The 17,619-nt window shown below is 36.0% G+C and overlaps 1 protein-coding gene across 2 annotated transcripts in view; it reads left to right on the plus strand.

Annotated features, from left to right (window-relative positions):
- Nucleotides 1-17,619, plus strand: part of LOC6043689 (CUGBP Elav-like family member 4) — a 1,125,149-nt gene that overhangs the window by 147,046 nt on the left and 960,484 nt on the right. For both annotated transcript variants that reach the window (XM_038264507.1, XM_038264509.1), the window contains exon 2: nt 1,950-2,582. The gene's annotated coding sequence lies outside the window, so the exon portion shown is untranslated. The remainder of the gene's footprint in view (nt 1-1,949; nt 2,583-17,619) is intronic.

Here is a 17,619-nt window from a genome sequence, read left to right on the forward strand (position 1 = left end):
GTTTCTAATAACGTTTGTGTGATATTATTAATTTTTTTTCTCAATCTTATTTATTTTTTCAATTTAGATACTCAATTAATTCATTCAAAATTACACGAACAGCCTTAAAGGCTGGTCATAGAACTATTTTGAAAGCTGCCGCGGGCCGGACGTTGGGCAGGCCTGGTTTAAAAACATGAAAATTGATGTTTTCCAAGTCTCACCCAAACAACCCACCATTTTCTAGCGTCGATATCTCAGCAACTAATGGTACGATTTACAATGTTACAACATGAAACATTCGTGAAATTTTCCGATCTTTTCGAAAACAATATTTTTGCAATTCCGTCGTGAAACTACTTACTTTTCCTGTCACTCTTGAACGACGAAATAGCCTACTTTTCTGTACCAAAAATAACAGAATCGAATAGCAACACTTTTCAAAATAAATGCTGAAAAGTTCTACTTTTCAGCACTCAAATGGATGCTGAAAAGTTTAACTTTTTAGCACTTGTTTCGAAAAGTAACACTTTTCAATTTTTTTTTGATTTAAACGATTTATTGACAAAATACATGAAAATTTGACATAAAATTTCACTCAGTGTGTGTTTTTTGGAATTGCTAAAAATGTTGTATGGAACTCGTTGCAAAACTTGATTTATTCAGCACTTGTTGCATAAACTACTATTTCAAAATTTTCAAATCAAGACTGATATTTCAAAAGGGCCAAATATTCAATATTAGGCTCTTTTAAAATGTTAGTCTTGGTTTCAGCCAGTGCTGAAAAAACTCAGTGAGTATTTTGGTCATATACACACACACAAACATTTGTTCAGTTTTCGATTCTGAGTCGATAGGTATGCATGTAGATGGGTCTACGAGTTTTCTGTGAAAAGTTCATTTTTTACCTCAGCGAGGAAGGCAACATTATTTTAAAATTAGTATTTTTTTCAATGTACCTTTTTCTGATATTGATCAGAAATCTCCTGCTCAAGGTTACGATTTGTGAATATAAACAAACCATTTACCTAGTAATGGAAAGTTGAGTAAATCTCTACAAAATCGGTTGATTTCTACCATTTCTATTTTATATATTTTTTTAACATTTGCGAAATGTTATATTTTTTTTTCAAAAACATAAATTGATAATTTTTAAATCAAGACTAGTGCGAAGAATAACTGAAAAATTTGGAAAATCTTAAGAGATAACCTCGAATCACGCTATTGGTCGTTGAAGTTTGTATAGGGAAAATTAGCGAAAAAAAAAGTATGCCGAAAAGCAAAATTATGAAATATCATCAAAAGGTGGCATTAAAAGTGTCGGATCAAGTGTGAGACTCTCAGGTAAAAAATTTTGATTAACACCTTTGTTGGAGACCACAAAAAGATCTGAGATAACGCAGACGAGTAATAAGCGATCAAAAGAAGACGTTATTGTATGACAAGATTTTTCTCAACAACTTAAACGATCCATAGCGACTCTTAAACCCTCACTGATTTAACTCAAAATTTTCACAGTTTCTAATTTTTGCCTAAAGAAACGAATCAGGGGATATCCCTGATGTTGTTTTTTAAATTGTCGCTCCTATCAAGACCAACCTTATATAATCAAACATTATCTTTAAATGTTTTGGACAAATAACTTTGAAAAACGGCTTTTTCGAATAACTGCAGAATTTAATCTGTTGCATGAAACTTGCATGGCTGTGCGCTTTGTAACTCAACAGTTTCTTTCTTTCGACATCACCATCAACCCTTTAAAAAACAGGCAGACAAACAAACCTCTCATCATTCACTCACAAAAAAAAACAAAACACTCCCTTTCTGAGTTGCTAAAATTAGCAACTCCACTCGCGTGCTGCAACTCCTCTGCTGCTTGACTTTTTAAATTGTTCTTTATCTTTCAATTACTCTCCATGGTAAATATACCATTATTCGACTTCTTTTTTCTCTTCTTTCTTTTCTTCCAGGTGAGTTCTCCTTCCCCTCCCGTTACTTCTTCCTTTTTGACGCTCTGGACGAGAACCATTGAGGCGCAGTTTTCCACAAAAAAAGCTTCCACCAAAAGTCCAGGGCACCATCGGCGGTAGTGGTGAAAACAAAAAAAAGGAGACACAGTAAAAGCAGGAAGCATAATCGTAGCCAGTAAATACTATCAGAAAATTTGAAACAAGCAAAAACGGCGCTCATTCCGGAAAAGTGAGAAAGGGAGGAAAAGTAAAGAAGTGAGGAAGGCAAGCAAGGAAAAATAAAAGTTTCACCACCCCGTGTGCCTGTGTCTGCGTTTGTGTCCCATTTGCGGGTCTGTGTGTGTGTGTGTAGATGTTAAAAATGTTAAAGTGAGTGTTGTGAAGAAATTCTACTCGCAAATAACCAACAACAACTACAAGAAGAAGGAAAAACCGGCAAGCAGGAAACCCTTTTTTCACCGGTCGCGCGCGAATCGTTCGTGAAAAGTGCTTTCTTTGGTCGACGACTGGAGAAGTAGCAGAAAAAGAAGAAGACGTAGTAAAAGCTGGAAGCAGCAGGAAAAACCACGAGGAGCTTCGTCGATATTGCTGAACTCGACCAAATGTTGGCCTTTCATAATGAACATATAACAAGTAAGTAGCCACTTTTCCAAAAAAACTTCTACCTATTTTCCCTTTTCCCATCTTACCTTTTCTTAAGTTCTGTGCTTAACTGTTGTTGTTTGTGTTACTCTCGTGCCTTCACCATGTTCTCACTGTGTATCTCTCTCTCTGTCTCTGTGTGTGTGGGTGTTTATCTGTAAATGTGGGTGTGCATTTTTATCGTTGTGTAAGTGTAAGAATGATGCTTTTCACGTGGAGTACCTTCGCGGAGGTCCTCTTTTAGTTCACCATGGTTTGGCTCATTGGAGCGCGAACCATTCGTTTTTTTGCTGTTGTTGTTGAGAGGAAGGTTCGTTGATGGTCACTAAACTCACCCAAACCAGCAGGTACAAAAGACCGCGACCCGTGAATGACTGTCGGGCATGATTTTGCTGGAAATAATTTAGTTGTCTGGCCGAATAAAGCTTGTGAACGTGATGTAGAGGGGGAGAGCTCAGGTTCTTGGAAAATGTTGCGGTGTGGCCCGGAACGATGAGCAAATTGGTTGGAATGAAGGCAGGTTTTGAACAGGTCAGGTCAGGATTTCAACTGAACTGTGCATTAGGGTGACAATAAAAAACGACTAGATTTCTTAAGCGAAAATAAGTAACATTGCCAATTTTGAGTGAAATCGTTTAAGGTTAAAGGGTTGTCAAAGAACGTTAAAGTTGACAAAAAAACTTTTCATTGAAAAAATGTCATCTTTAAATCGTTAATAACTCATTAGAGACAACTCGGATCGTTTTGCGATCTTCGACAAAGTAGTTTTTCATAAAATTTTACGTATGAATCTCTCAATTGACAATGATTGGACACATTTTACACTACTTTTTGACGGATATTTGAATTTTTTGCCTTACCCCATACATTTTTTGCAAATTTTCGACCTTAAGCCTTAACCAATTTGACTCAAAATTGGTACAGTTGCCCAAAGAAACGCACAGGGGCTATCTCTTAAGATTTTCTAAAAATTTAAATGTTTCTTGTCACTTTCCTGTGCATTGTATTTTTTTATCAATCTGTTTTTTTAAAGGACTTTTTAATTTTTATAGTTCTACTGAGTATGATATTCAAATTCTGAAATAGTAGTTCATGCAACATTTTGCAAAAAGAAGATTTTTTGGCACGAATCGTTCAGTTATCCACCGAGATTGGATAAATGCAATGAGTGCTGAAAAAAAAAATCAAGTTTTGCAACGAGTTGCATTCAACATTACTTTACCATTCCAAAAAACACCCTTTGAGTGAAATTTTCAGTCAAACGCGTGTTTAGTCAAATAACTGTTCGAGTCAAAACTATAATGGAAAATAAAACTTTTCAGCCTTTGTATAAAAAAACTACTATTTCGCTAGAGAAAAGTAAGCTGCTTCATTTTCTTTTGATTTTTAAGAGCCATATTTTCGCTAGGGGGCACGGCTTTGTTCTAGAGGTCGTATCGATGAGCTCCGATTTTGATGAAACTTGCAGCGTTTGTTGGTCTACATAAAAGATGAACTCATGCCAAATATGAGCCCTCTACGATGCGGGGAAGTGAGGCAAAATATCAATTCAAATTTTTTCAAAAATGTTCAAAAAAAATAGGCCAAATTTTTAAAATGCTCATAACTCAAGTTTGGCAATACGTAAACCTGCTCGCTTGGTTTCATTCGAAATGTTTAAACATGCACTACAACTTCGACTTTGAATTACATCTGTCGGATTCTTACTTTCAGAGATATTTATTAATTACTGGAAAGTCGTGATTTTTTTCAAAACTGTCGTATATTTCTCAAAAACGTAGATACCACCATACCCTATGTGGTGAAATTGAGGCATGGCTTGTACTCTAAGTCTACAATAATAACTTTTTGGTACCTCCGATTGTGGTGAAAAAATCAATAATTCTTTGAAAATCCATTTTTTTAAATTAAATGTTACAATTCCATCAAACCCAAAACAATGATTCGATATGAAATTGTCTCAATTTCTTCACTGAACATGTTTATTACATATCTTTCGGCTTTTTATGCAAAACTTATTCCAATAACTGTATTGAAAAAAAAAAATAAAAGTTTGTGAATACAAGCTGAAACTATTTTAAAAACTATTATCTTTATTGCTGTTGTTACATTGAATTTCATAACCCATTGATGACTTTTTGGAGATACTTTAATAAAGAATAGGGTGAGAAAATAAAAATGAGTAAAATTAAATTGAAAATGGATGTGAATGTCATTTTTCATAATGAAAAAACGGCTCGCAAAGATGATCACAAAATGAATGCCAAAAAACAGATGAAATTAAAAAAAATCAAACTATCTAAACGTTTATATCCGATGCAGGATTTGGTGTATGAACTTTCAGCAGACATTTTTGTTGAAAATCAACCATTAGCATTGACAAAATCAAGAGAAACAGGTGACAACACAAGTTTTAATGAATCCAGTATTTTATATTATAGCAAAGGTTGGTGTGTTAGTAATCGGAAAACTCAACGCTTGAACCCCAATATAAAGCAGTACATTTTGGAATTATTTAGTCTTGGGGAATGAACAGGTAAAAAAATCACTGCTGCTGAAGAAAAGAGATTTTTGAGAAATTTTCGAAAAGAATGATTGCAAATCAACTGAACGCGTGTACAATACATTTTTCAACCATTTTTTCATTGAAATTTTTCAATTCTGACATGTAATTTCACTTTTTATATGTATATTTTTTGATTTTGTTGCCTCCCCTCGACCATAGCCAGAGTCAAATTGTTGGATTATCACATCCAAAACGTTACCATTGATTGAAAGATAAAATTACGCCATTACATAAATTGTTCAGAATTCATGCCACCATTTTCAAAATGTAAAAAAAAACTCTAAAATTTCAATGAAAACACAACAACTTTAACCTAAATACCTTATTTCAAATACCTAAAACAATAAAATCAGCAAAACTGATTGACAACTTTAATTTTATGCTTTATATTATTTTTAAATAACAAAATTTTCAAAAAAAAAAAAATAACAAAACTTCAAAAATAAATCAAGTGATAGATGAACTTTTAGAATTTTAAATTATAATATCGTAATTTCATTTTTTCAATAATAAATTTTATTCGTTTGGCCCGCAAGCTCATTTGAGCTTAAAATTTATCCCGGCATCCAAAAACTTTGAGCACCCCTGTCCTAAAATAAAAGTTTTTTTGAATGAAAACTGATGTTTTGCGCAAAGTCTTGTATCAAAATATGCCATATTTAACATCTCCAGCGTATAAAACATATTCAGTGATGAAATTGAGACAATTTCATATCGAATCATTGTTTTGGGTTTGATGGAATTGTAACATTTAATTTAAAAAAATGGATTTTCAAAGAATTATTGATTTTTTCACCACAATCGGAGGTACCAAAAAGTTATTATTGTAGACTTAGAGTACAAGCCATGCCTCAATTTCGCCACATAGGGTATGGTGGTATCTACGTTTTTGAGAAATATACGACAGTTTTGAAAAAAATCACGACTTTCCAGTAATTAATAAATATCTCTGAAAGTAAGAATCCGACAGATGTAATTCAAAGTCGAAGTTGTAGTGCATGTTTAAACCTTTCGAATGAAACCAAGCGAGCAGGTTTACGTATTGCCAAACTTGAGTTATGAGCATTTTAAAAATTTGGCCTATTTTTTTTGATCATTTTTGAAAAAATTTGAATTGATATTTTACCTCACTTCCCCGCATCGTAGAGGCCTCATATTTGGCATGAGTTCATCTTTTATGTAGACCAACAAACGCTGAAAGTTTCATCAAAATCGGAGCTCATCGATGCGAGCAGCGTGCCCCCTAGCGAAAATCTGGCTCTTAGACATTTTCAAAAATATCATTGTTTATTTAAAAAGAAAAGGAATAAAATAGTTCGAAAATAAGCCAGCAATTTTTTTTATTTGAATGTATTGTTGTTGATGCATAATACAAACCACTACAAAGAACCAGGGTTGCCAGGTTGCCAAATAAATCTGGAAATGCTAGATTTCTAGCGTTCACGAGAACAAATATTACCCATAGTAAGTTACAGATTTTGACACATTTTTCTAGATTTATAATTTTCTGCTAATTTCACATAACTTTTTGATTAACCGAGGGTTTCTAGCAAGGCCTCAGACTGGCATGTAATTTATAATTACTTTGATTTTAAGCTGGTAATTAGGTTAATTAATGAATATTAATTACTTAGTAATGAATATGAATTACTTTGTAATTCATGGTTATAAGAGTAATTTAAAGTAATTATTTGGTAATTAAAGTTATTTTGAGTAATTAATATAATCTTTATTGTATGGTACTTCTTCAACGAAACTTTTTGATTTTTTTGATATAATCTATTAGAACATTATTTCTTTTTCATTTCAAATAAGAGTGTCACACATAGATTGAAAAAGACTGGTTCTGTATGTAGAAGGCCTTATTTACCATAGTTCTCTCCTGAAACTTTCCTTAAATTTATTTTCAACATGTTGTTTAGCGAAGCTGATTAACAACAAAAGGCAATGCCATGATACCATGATTTACACCCAGTGAAAAATGTTTCAAGAATCCAAAATCTATTTATTTTTATTAAATAATTGTCAAAATCCAGAGTTTTTTCTTTAAACGACCTATAAGCTATTGTCTTTCATATGATTATAGGGCTCAATTAAAAGAGTCGAGAAATATGCTTTTTTTTCAAGAACTACATTAGAGTTGCTTTTTTGCCTTCCTTACTGAGGTAGGGCTATAATCCTGCTCTAAACATAAACTTTTTATTAAAAGCTCAAAGACCCACCTTCATGTATACATATCGACTCAGAATCGAAAACTGAACAAATGTATGTGTGTTTGTATATGTGTGTGTATGTGTGTGTATGTATGTGTGTATGTGTGTGTGTATGTATGTATGTGACCAAAATTCTCACTGAGTTTTCTCAGCACTGGCTGAACCGATTTTGATCAAACTGGATGCATTCGACTTGGTTCATGGTCCCATACATCGCTTTTGAATTTTTTGAAGTTTCGATAACTAGTTCAAAAGTTATGTATAAAAATGTGTTTTCACATATATCCGGATCTAAATTATATGCATGTAAACGATGTCCGGATCCATCATCCGACCCATAGTTGGTTAGGTTATCGAGAGATCTTTTCAACGAGTCCACTACATTGAAGATCTGGCATCCCTGTCTCGAGTTATGACCACTTAAGTGATATTTATGTACTTTTTTGAAGCTGGATCTCACTTAAATGTATGTTAACGATGCCCGGATCCATATCCAATTCATCGTTGGTTAGGTAATCGAGAGACCTTTCCAACGAAACCACAACATTGAAGATCTGGCAACCCTGTCTCGAGTTATGACCACTTAAGTGATATTTATGTACTTTGTTGAAGCCGGATCTCACTTAAATGTATGTAAACGATGTTTGGATTCATCATCCGACACATCGTTGGTTGGGTAATCAAAAACCCTTTCCAACGAGTCCACAACATTGATGATTTGGCAACCCTGTCTCGAGTTATGCCCACTTAAGTTATATCTGTGTACTTATTTTTCTGGATCTAAAAAAAAAAAATAGCTGGCAAACCACTTATATTAAAAATGAGGAAGGCATCAACCACATAGGTGGATTAAGTAAGTTTTTTTCTATGTTTTTCCTTCTAATAGACAGTCAAAATTATTTGAAGTTTATGTGGATCAAATATTTAAAACCAAAATTTACTTAATTATCATTGATAAAAGCAAAGTTTTTTCAATGTGTAAACATGAAGCTATTTTGAAATATTCTGCTATTTTCAATAAAAATTATACAAAAAAATCACAATATCCAGATTGCCCCAAGAAAAATAAATAAAAAAGCATTTATTTAAGACTTTGAACAAAACAATACTGTTAGTACTTTGCTTTATATTGAGTGTTTTTATTTTATTTCATTAAATTTATTTTTGAAAGAGCTATCAAATGAGCTATTAATAAATATTCAAGATTAGAACCGTAGAAATAAATACTTACATCTATTTAATATTTAATTATATATTTTTTCATCATATTGAAAAGTAATAAAGTAATGAATGTAATTAATTTATTTGGACCAGTGATTTGAGTAATTAATTGGCACACTGGCAAGTTATAAACACTTCTGGAAACCTTGTGATTAACATGTTAAATTTTAAAAGAGTTAAATGAGGATTAAAAAACAGGTAATATTTCATTCAACTTATAAATAACAAAAATCTAGTGTCTCTTTTTAAATTGCAGTCAAGATTAAATCACAACTCGACATTTTTGAAGTTGAAGTCAGTAAACGCTTCAATTTCGTTTAGGTATGAGAGATTTGGGCTCCCAGAACACGCTTCAATCAACAGAATAGAATTTTAGTGATTTCTCTGCAAATAAATAAAATTGTAAATTTGGGTATTAAGGCTATCGGGCAGCAAATCCAAATTTTTTGGGAGAATATTTATTTCTCGAATTCTAAGATGTTTTTCAAAAAACCGTCTTTAACATATGTTGACAACATCCCAAAGTATCTCTGGGTAAAATTTGAACATGATTCATTGAGTTTTACGTAAAATATTGGCTATTTAGTGGCATATTTTGGTAGTATGTCGAATTCGCATGAATATTTTGTACTTATAAAACACAAATTTAGGCATGATATTTTATTAGGTTGTAGTCGAGATAATTCCCTACAATTTGGTGTATAAAAAGTCATAGTTTGCCTAACAAATATTTGCATATTTGACTATTTCCGAAAAAAAATTTGAAAGCAAATATTTCCACGTGGTTTTTTGCACTCTCACGCTCTCTCCCGCTTTTCTGCTGTTGGGTCCGGTTACAGTGATGCCAGAATAATTTCTTGTATTTCTTTGTAAAAGTTTATGGTACAATATTTTTGATTTTGAACATAATATTTGGTGAAACTATTTATTGGGGAAAGTCGACAAATAGCATGTCGGTGGTCAGTTATGTCGATTTCTTGTTATGTCGACTAAGGGTTTTGTGATCATGGTATGTTGATTGTCGAAAAATATTTTATCATCAAACCTTCGGACATCTACTAGTATGAGGTATTTTCGACTAAGAGGTCATGCTTGCATAGCTTCAGGGTGTCTCGGGGAATTTTGTATGTAGTGATGTTTTAGGTCATCCAAAGATACTCTATTGTTCCTGTAGAGATGTTTGAAGTTCTCCAAGAACTTCCGGAAGTTACGGCCCAAGGATCTACCGTCGTTACAAGATAGAGGTGGTTGGTTCCTGACCTCACGTCATATACGGATAGCCTCAGGGAGGTTCAGGGACTTGTCTACCGATACGTGGTGATGCTCTGGGTCTTCTGTAGAGTCCCGGGAGTTATGGCCCATGGATCTGCCGTCGTAACAAAGCGGAGGTGGGTAGTTTTTGACCTCAGATCATATCCGGATATCTTCAGGGAGGTTCAGGGACTTGTCTACTGATACGAGGTGATGTTCTGGGTCTTCTGTAGAGTCCCGGGAATTACGGCCCATGGATCTACCGTCGTAACAAGGCAGAGGTCGGTGGTTGTTGACCTCAGATCATATCCGGATATCTTCAGGGAGGTTCACGGACTTGTCTACCGATACGTGGTGATGTTCTGGGTCTTCTATAGAGTCTAGGGAGTTACGGCCCATGGATCTACCGTCGTAACAAGGCAGTGGTCGGTGGTTTTTGACCCCAGATCATATCTGGATAGCCTCATGGAGGTTCAGGGACTTGCCTACTGATACGTGATGATGATCTGGATCCTCTGTAGAGTCCCGGGAGTTACGGCCCATGGATCTACCGTCGTAACAAGGCAGAGGTCGGTGGTTTTTGACCTCAGAATATATCCGGATATCTTCAGGGAGGTTCAGGGACTTGTCTACCGATACGTGGTGATGCTCTGGGTCTTCTGTAGAGTCCCGGGAATTACGGCCCATGGATCTACCGTCGTAACAAGATAGAGGTCGGTGGTTGTTGACCTCAGAATCATATCTGGATATCTTCAGGGAGGTTCACGGACTTGTCTACCGATACGTGGTGATGTTCTGGGTCTTCTATAGAGTCTAGAGAGTTACGGCCCATGGATCTACCGTCGTAACAAGATAGAGGTGGTTGGTTCCTGACCTCACGTCATATACGGATAGCCTCAGGGAGGTTCAGGGACTTGTCTACCGATACGTGGTGATGTTCTGAGTCTTCTGTAGAATCCCGGGAGTTATGGCCCATGGATCTGCCGTCGTAACAAGGCGGAGGTGGGTAGTTTTTGACCTCAGATCATATCCGGATATCTTCAGGGAGGTTCAGGGACTTGTCTACTGATACGAGGTGATGTTCTGGGTCTTCTGTAGAGTCCCGGGAATTACGGCCCATGGATCTACCGTCGTAACAAGGCAGAGGTCGGTGGTTGTTGACCTCAGATCATATCCGGATATCTTCAGGGAGGTTCACGGACTTGTCTACCGATACGTGGTGATGTTCTGGGTCTTCTGTAGAGTCCCGGGAATTACGGCCCATGGATCTACCGTCGTAACAAAGTACAAAAATACAAAAATACAAAAATACAAAAATAAAAAATACAAAAATACAAAAATATAAAAATATAAAAAAAAATATAAAAATATAAAAATATAAAAATATAAAAATATAAAAATATAAAAATTTAAAAATATAAAAATATAAAAATATAAAAATATAAAAATATAAAAATATAAAAATAAAAAAATAAAAAAATATAATAAATATATTATTATTCAAAAAAACAAATCTGATGTAATATTGAAATAAATTATTCGGGAATATAACAGGTTGCTATACTCAAATTTGACTTCAAAAATATCCCAAAGCACACAGAACGACGCCATCTTGGATTACACATTCCCTGTGTACTTTGGAGTATTTTTGAGGTCATATTTGAGTTTAGCGACTCCAAATTAGTTAAACTTGAGATGCTGATTGCTTGCTAATCTTCTGTATAAACATTTCCAATATTCTACTACCGCCATATTGGACGCCATCTTGGATTACACATTCCCTGTGTACTTTGGAGTATTTTTGAGGTCATATTTGAGTTTAGCGACCCCAAATTAGTTAAACTTGAGATGCTGATTGCTTGCTAAACTTCTGTATAAACATTTCCAATATTCTACTACCGCCATATTGGACGCCATCTTGGATTACACATTCCCTGTGTACTTTAGAGTATTTTTGAGGTCATATTCGAGCTCAGCGACCCCAAATTAGTTAAACTTGATATGCTGATTGCTTGTTAATCTTCTGTATAAACATTTCCAATATTCTACTACCGCCATATTGGACGCCATCTTGGATTACACATTCCCTGTGTACTTTAGAGTATTTTTGAGGTCATATTCGAGTTCAGCGACCCCAAATTAGTTAAACTTGAGATGCTGATTGCTTGCTAATCTTCTGTATAAACATTTCCAATATTCTACTACCGCCATATTGGACGCCATCTTGGATTACACATTCCCTGTGTACTTTGGAGTATTTTTGAGGTCATATTTGAGTTTAGCGACCCCAAATTAGTTAAATTTGAGATGCTGATTGCTTGCTAAACTTCTGTATAAACATTTCCAATATTCTACTACCGCCATATTGGACGCCATCTTGGATTACACATTCCCTGTGTACTTTGGAGTATTTTTGAGGTCATATTCGAGTTCAGCGACCCCAAATTAGTATAATTTGCTTTTTGATACCAACAATAAGCACCTGTTTTGAATTCGTGTCTTGCCTATAGTGTAAAACACACAGTCTGGCAGCACGGCACAGCAACGAGAGAGTTTTCGTCGCATTCGCCGCTCGCGCTGAGAGCGACAATAACGTAAACAAAAAAGCGAAAAAATCGCCCCGCCGGCCTGACCTCAAGCCTTAAACCTATGGAATCATGTTGAACAATCAGGCGTTCCCTCATATAACCCTTTCAGGCCTGAATTTTTCTGAGCTGTGTTAATCTACAATTTTGGTACCAGTAGTTCATTTTTTCCATGAGTAAACAGAAACAGGCAAAAAAAAGTTACATTTCATTATTGAACGTTCTGGGTCCTCCAAAGTGTCCTGGAATATAGATCTTGGAGTCTACCGTCGTAACAACACGATTCTACCAAGTTTCCGATTATGGTTCATATTCAGTGATGTCCCTGGGACCCTTTGGCAACACTATAAGCTATGTGGATCACTTTTGGGATGTTCTGGGTCCTCCAAAGTGTCCTGGAATACAGATCTTGGAGTCTACCGCCGTAACAACACGATTCTACCAAGTTTCCGATCATGGTTCATATTCAGTGATGTCCCTGGGACCCTTTGGCAACACTATGAGCTATGTGGATCACTTTTGGGATGTTCTGGGTCCTCCAAAGTGTCCTAGAATACAAATCTTGGAGTCTACCGCCGTAACAACACGATTCTACCAAGTTTCCGATTATGGTTCATATTCAGTGATGTCCCTGGGACCCTTTGGCAACACTATGAGCTATGTGGATCACTTTTGGGATGGTCTGGGTCCTCCAAAGTGTCCTGGAATACAGATCTTGGAGTTTACCGCCGTAACAACACGATTCTACCAAGTTTCCGATCATGGTTCATATTCAGTGATGTCCCTGGGACCCTTTGGCAACACTATGAGCTATGTGGATCACTTTTGGGATGTTCTGGGTCCTCCAAAGTGTCCTAGAATACAGATCTTGGAGTCTACCGCCGTAATAACACGATTCTACCAAGTTTCCGATCATGGTTCATATTCAGTGATGTCCCTGGGACCCTTTGGCAACACTATGAGCTATGTGGATCACTTTTGGGATGTTCTGGGTCCTCCAAAGTGTCCTAGAATACAAATCTTGGAGTCTACCGCCGTAACAACACGATTCTACCAAGTTTCCGATTATGGTTCATATTCAGTGATGTCCCTGGGACCCTTTGGCAACACTATGAGCTATGTGGATCACTTTTGGGATGGTCTGGGTCCTCCAAAGTGTCCTGGAATTCAGATCTTGGAGTATACCTCCGTAACAACACGATTGTACCAAGTTTCCGATCATGGTTCATATTCAGTGATGTCCCTAGAACCCTTTGGAAACACTCTTAGCTATGTGGATCACTTTTGGGATGTTCTGGGTCCTCCAAAGTGTCCTAGAATACAGATCTTGGAGTCTACCGCCGTAATAACACGATTCTACCAAGTTTCCGATCATGGTTCATATTCAGTGATGTCCCTGGGACCCATTGGAAACACTATGAGCTATGTGGATCACTTTTGGGATGATCTGGGTCCTCCAAAGTGTCCTGGAATACAGTTCTTGGAGTCTAGTAATGCTAAAGGGTGCCAGCTCCTGGCGGGTTTCGCTTTGTAAGCGAAAGGATGGCTTGAATCCCATCTGGCGAGGCAAAAGGGATAGGTGGCGGTCAAGGGAGGATTTTGACTGCAGCGTTAATTGAATTTGTTCAAGTCATAAACCTCCCAAAACCCAACACATTCAATCTCTCGAATGATCTGTGGGCGGCTGAATCTGAGCATTGAAAAACTCTGTAGCAATACACGGAGAAATGCCTCAACTGCAACTTTCTACTCGCTAACATAGTCTCAGGCAAAATTCGAGCTGAAAATTGGGCTATATGATCGGTATCGAACTCTATATGGGTCAAAAATATACGAGGTTTCCCCTCAATCTCACTTATCTCCACGTCCGCGGATTGGTTTCTCGTGTTCGTCAAAGGGTCCCAGGGACATCACTGAATATGAACCATAATCGGAAACTTGGTAGAATCGTGTTGTTACGGCGGTAGACTCCAAGATCTGTATTCTAGGACACTTTGGAGGACCCAGAACATCCCAAAAGTGATCCACATAGCTCATAGTGTTGCCAAAGGGTCCCAGAGACATCACTGAATATGAACCATAATCGGAAACTTGGTAGAATCGTGTTGTTACGGCGGTAGACTCCAAGATGAGTAATTCTCGCTGAAAGTGGACCACTATTTACACAAGGTGCTCAAAAATCAAAAGCAATGTACTTTTCCAATAGCCCCCACCAAGTTATGAAAGAAACCATGTTTGGTTGGTTGAATTTGTCCTCACCTCGGCGCCACGAAGCTTAAACATTTTTTTTTATTGGTAATTTTTTAACTTAGGCGCGTCTACAAAATTGCTAATAACTTTGCAAAACTTCAACGAACCCTTGATGTTTAGGGGTGTTTTGGAAAGGAAATGAGCAGAGCTTTCGAATGCACTTGTCAGAAAAATACCGTTCCATACATTTTTAGCCATAAAACAACAATGTATTTTTAAAAGTCGTTTTTGAAGGCCGGCGCCCCGCTTTATCGAAAAACTGACAAATCCATTCGAAAGCTGAGACGATTTCACATAAAGGACCAATAAATCTAAGGTGTATGTTCCTCCTATCTTTTTTAATCTTATTTTGATTCTGAGAGCGCAGCGCTCCGTTCGTATTTCGGGCGCCCAAAATGTTGCATTAGCTTGCCCCAATTTAAGGTTTTGTCAAACAATGTAGGTGCTCACTTATTAAATGATAGTTTATTATCCAAGGATCAAGATGCACTATCGATAATTGACCAATATTTAAGGTTTTGGTTTCTGCCAGGCAATTTAATGTCGAAACGTGGTTTTTGTTTACTTTTTTTGTTGTTAAATGCTTATTTACAATTGGGTGGACATTTTTACAGTAAAACTAATGAATGTAGCATGTAGAAAATTTCACCACGAACATTTTTCTCGAGGAGAAAACGTAATTTCGATACTCCAACGTAAAGATATTTGAGTTTTAGTGAGAAAAAAAGTGCCAATTTTACAAATTTCCCAGAATTAACAAGCACGGCCTATTATTTACATGCGGCATATGTTTTGGAAGCCAAAGTATGGTTTCTTACAGTTACTTAGGTAGCTGAGTTCGGATCTGCAATCAAATTTCAGATAAACAGTGAAATTTCGAGCCACACCCAAAAGTTATTTGCGGTAATATGCTGTAATTTTAATCGCTAGTGAATTCGGTCATATTTCATCTTTTGCTCACCTTTAATTGATATTTTACTCACGGATTTTTTTATGAAGAATGTTTTTTTCAAGTTTTGATTGTTTTGAGAAAGTCAGAAAACCTCGTTGTGTGATTTGGCTGGTTTCAATGTAAACTTAAAAATAAATGAAAACTTTAGATTTTTGAGGTATTTTTTATGATTTTGTGGAGCGATTGTATACGTCAGTCATTAATTAATGACGATTTCCATAACTTTGCAAGGAATAGAAAAATCGCTCCCAACCATTTTCACTACATGCACATAACATTTAGGCGTGGCTCAAATATCACTGTTCACTGTTTATCTGAAATTTGATTGCAGATCCGAACTCAGCTACCTAAGTAACTGTAAGAAACCATACTTTGGCTTCCAAAACATATGCCGCATGTAAATAATAGGCCGTGCTTGTTAATTCTGGGAAATTTGTAAAATTGGCACTTTTTTTCTCACTAAAACTCAAATATCTTTACGTTGGAGTATCGAAATTACGTTTTCTCCTCGAGAAAAATGTTCGTGGTGAAATTTTCTACATGCTACATTCATTAGTTTTACTGTAAAAATGTCCACCCAATTGTAAATAAGCATTTAACAACAAAAAAAGTAAACAAAAACCACGTTTCGACATTAAATTGCCTGGCAGAAACCAAAACCTTAAATATTGGTCAATTATCGATAGTGCATCTTGATCCTTGGATAATAAACTATCATTTAAAAAGTGAGCACCTACATTGTTTGACAAAACCTTAAATTGGGGCAAGCTAATGCAACATTTTGGGCGCCTGAAATACGAACGGAGCGCTGCGCTCTCAGAATCAAAATAAGATTAAAAAAGATAGGAGGAACATACACCTTAGATTTATTGGTCCTTTATGTGAAATCGTCTCAGCTTTCGAATGGATTTGTCAGTTTTTCGATAAAGCGGGGCGCCGGCCTTCAAAAACGACTTTTAAAAATACATTGTTGTTTTATGGCTAAAAAATGTATGGAACGGTATTTTTCTGACAAGTGCATTCGAAAGCTCTGCTCATTTCCTTTCCAAAACACCCAAAACATCAAGGGTTCGTTGAAGTTTTGCAAAGTTATTAGCAATTTTGTAGACGCGCCTAAGTTAAAAAATTACCAATAAAAAAAATGTTTAAGCTTCGTGGCGCCGAGGTGAGGACAAATTCAACCAACCAAACATGGTTTCTTTCATAACTTGGTGGGGGCTATTGGAAAAGTACATTGCTTTTGATTTTTGAGCACTTTGTGTAAATAGTGGTCCACTTTCAGCGAGAATTACTCAGATCTGTATTCTAGGACACTTTGGAGGACCCAGAACATCCCAAAAGTGATCCACATAGCTCATAGTGTTGCCAAAGGGTCCCAGGGACATCACTGAATATGAACCATAATCGGAAACTTGGTAGAATCGTGTTGTTACGGCGGTAGACTCCAAGATCTGTAGCGCACCCCCTTATTTTTGCTACCTCCATGGATAAACGTGAGTGCGCATGGTTGCTTAAGATTATTCCATAGAATTTGTTCCCAAATTTATTATTTTATTTATTGACAGGGAATCCACTTAAATTTAATTCTGTCTGCATAATATTGAATGTACGGCCCTTTTAAAATGTTAGTCTTGATTCAACAATTTTAAAAATATTTAATTCGAAAAGATCGAAAAATTTCACTATAATTTCATGTTTTAACATTGCAAATCGGACCATCAGTTGCTGAGATATCGGCTTTAGAAAATGAAGGGTTGTTTGGGTGATACTAACAAAACTTCAATTTTCCTGTTTCTTTTCATTTGAGCTGCTGTATCTCAGCAACCAGAGGTCTAATCTTCAAAGTCTCTTAGACAATTTCATAGCAAATTTTCTGAACTTAAAAAAATAAGAATGAATCACTCATGGTCACTATTTTTTAATTAATAAAATAAAAGAACTGCAAATATTTCTCTAACATCAGATGTTCGGTGGCTTTGTGTAAAGTACT

Source organism: Culex quinquefasciatus, chromosome 3 (assembly GCF_015732765.1).
Source record: "Culex quinquefasciatus strain JHB chromosome 3, VPISU_Cqui_1.0_pri_paternal, whole genome shotgun sequence".
Classification (NCBI taxonomy): domain Eukaryota; kingdom Metazoa; phylum Arthropoda; class Insecta; order Diptera; family Culicidae; genus Culex; species Culex quinquefasciatus.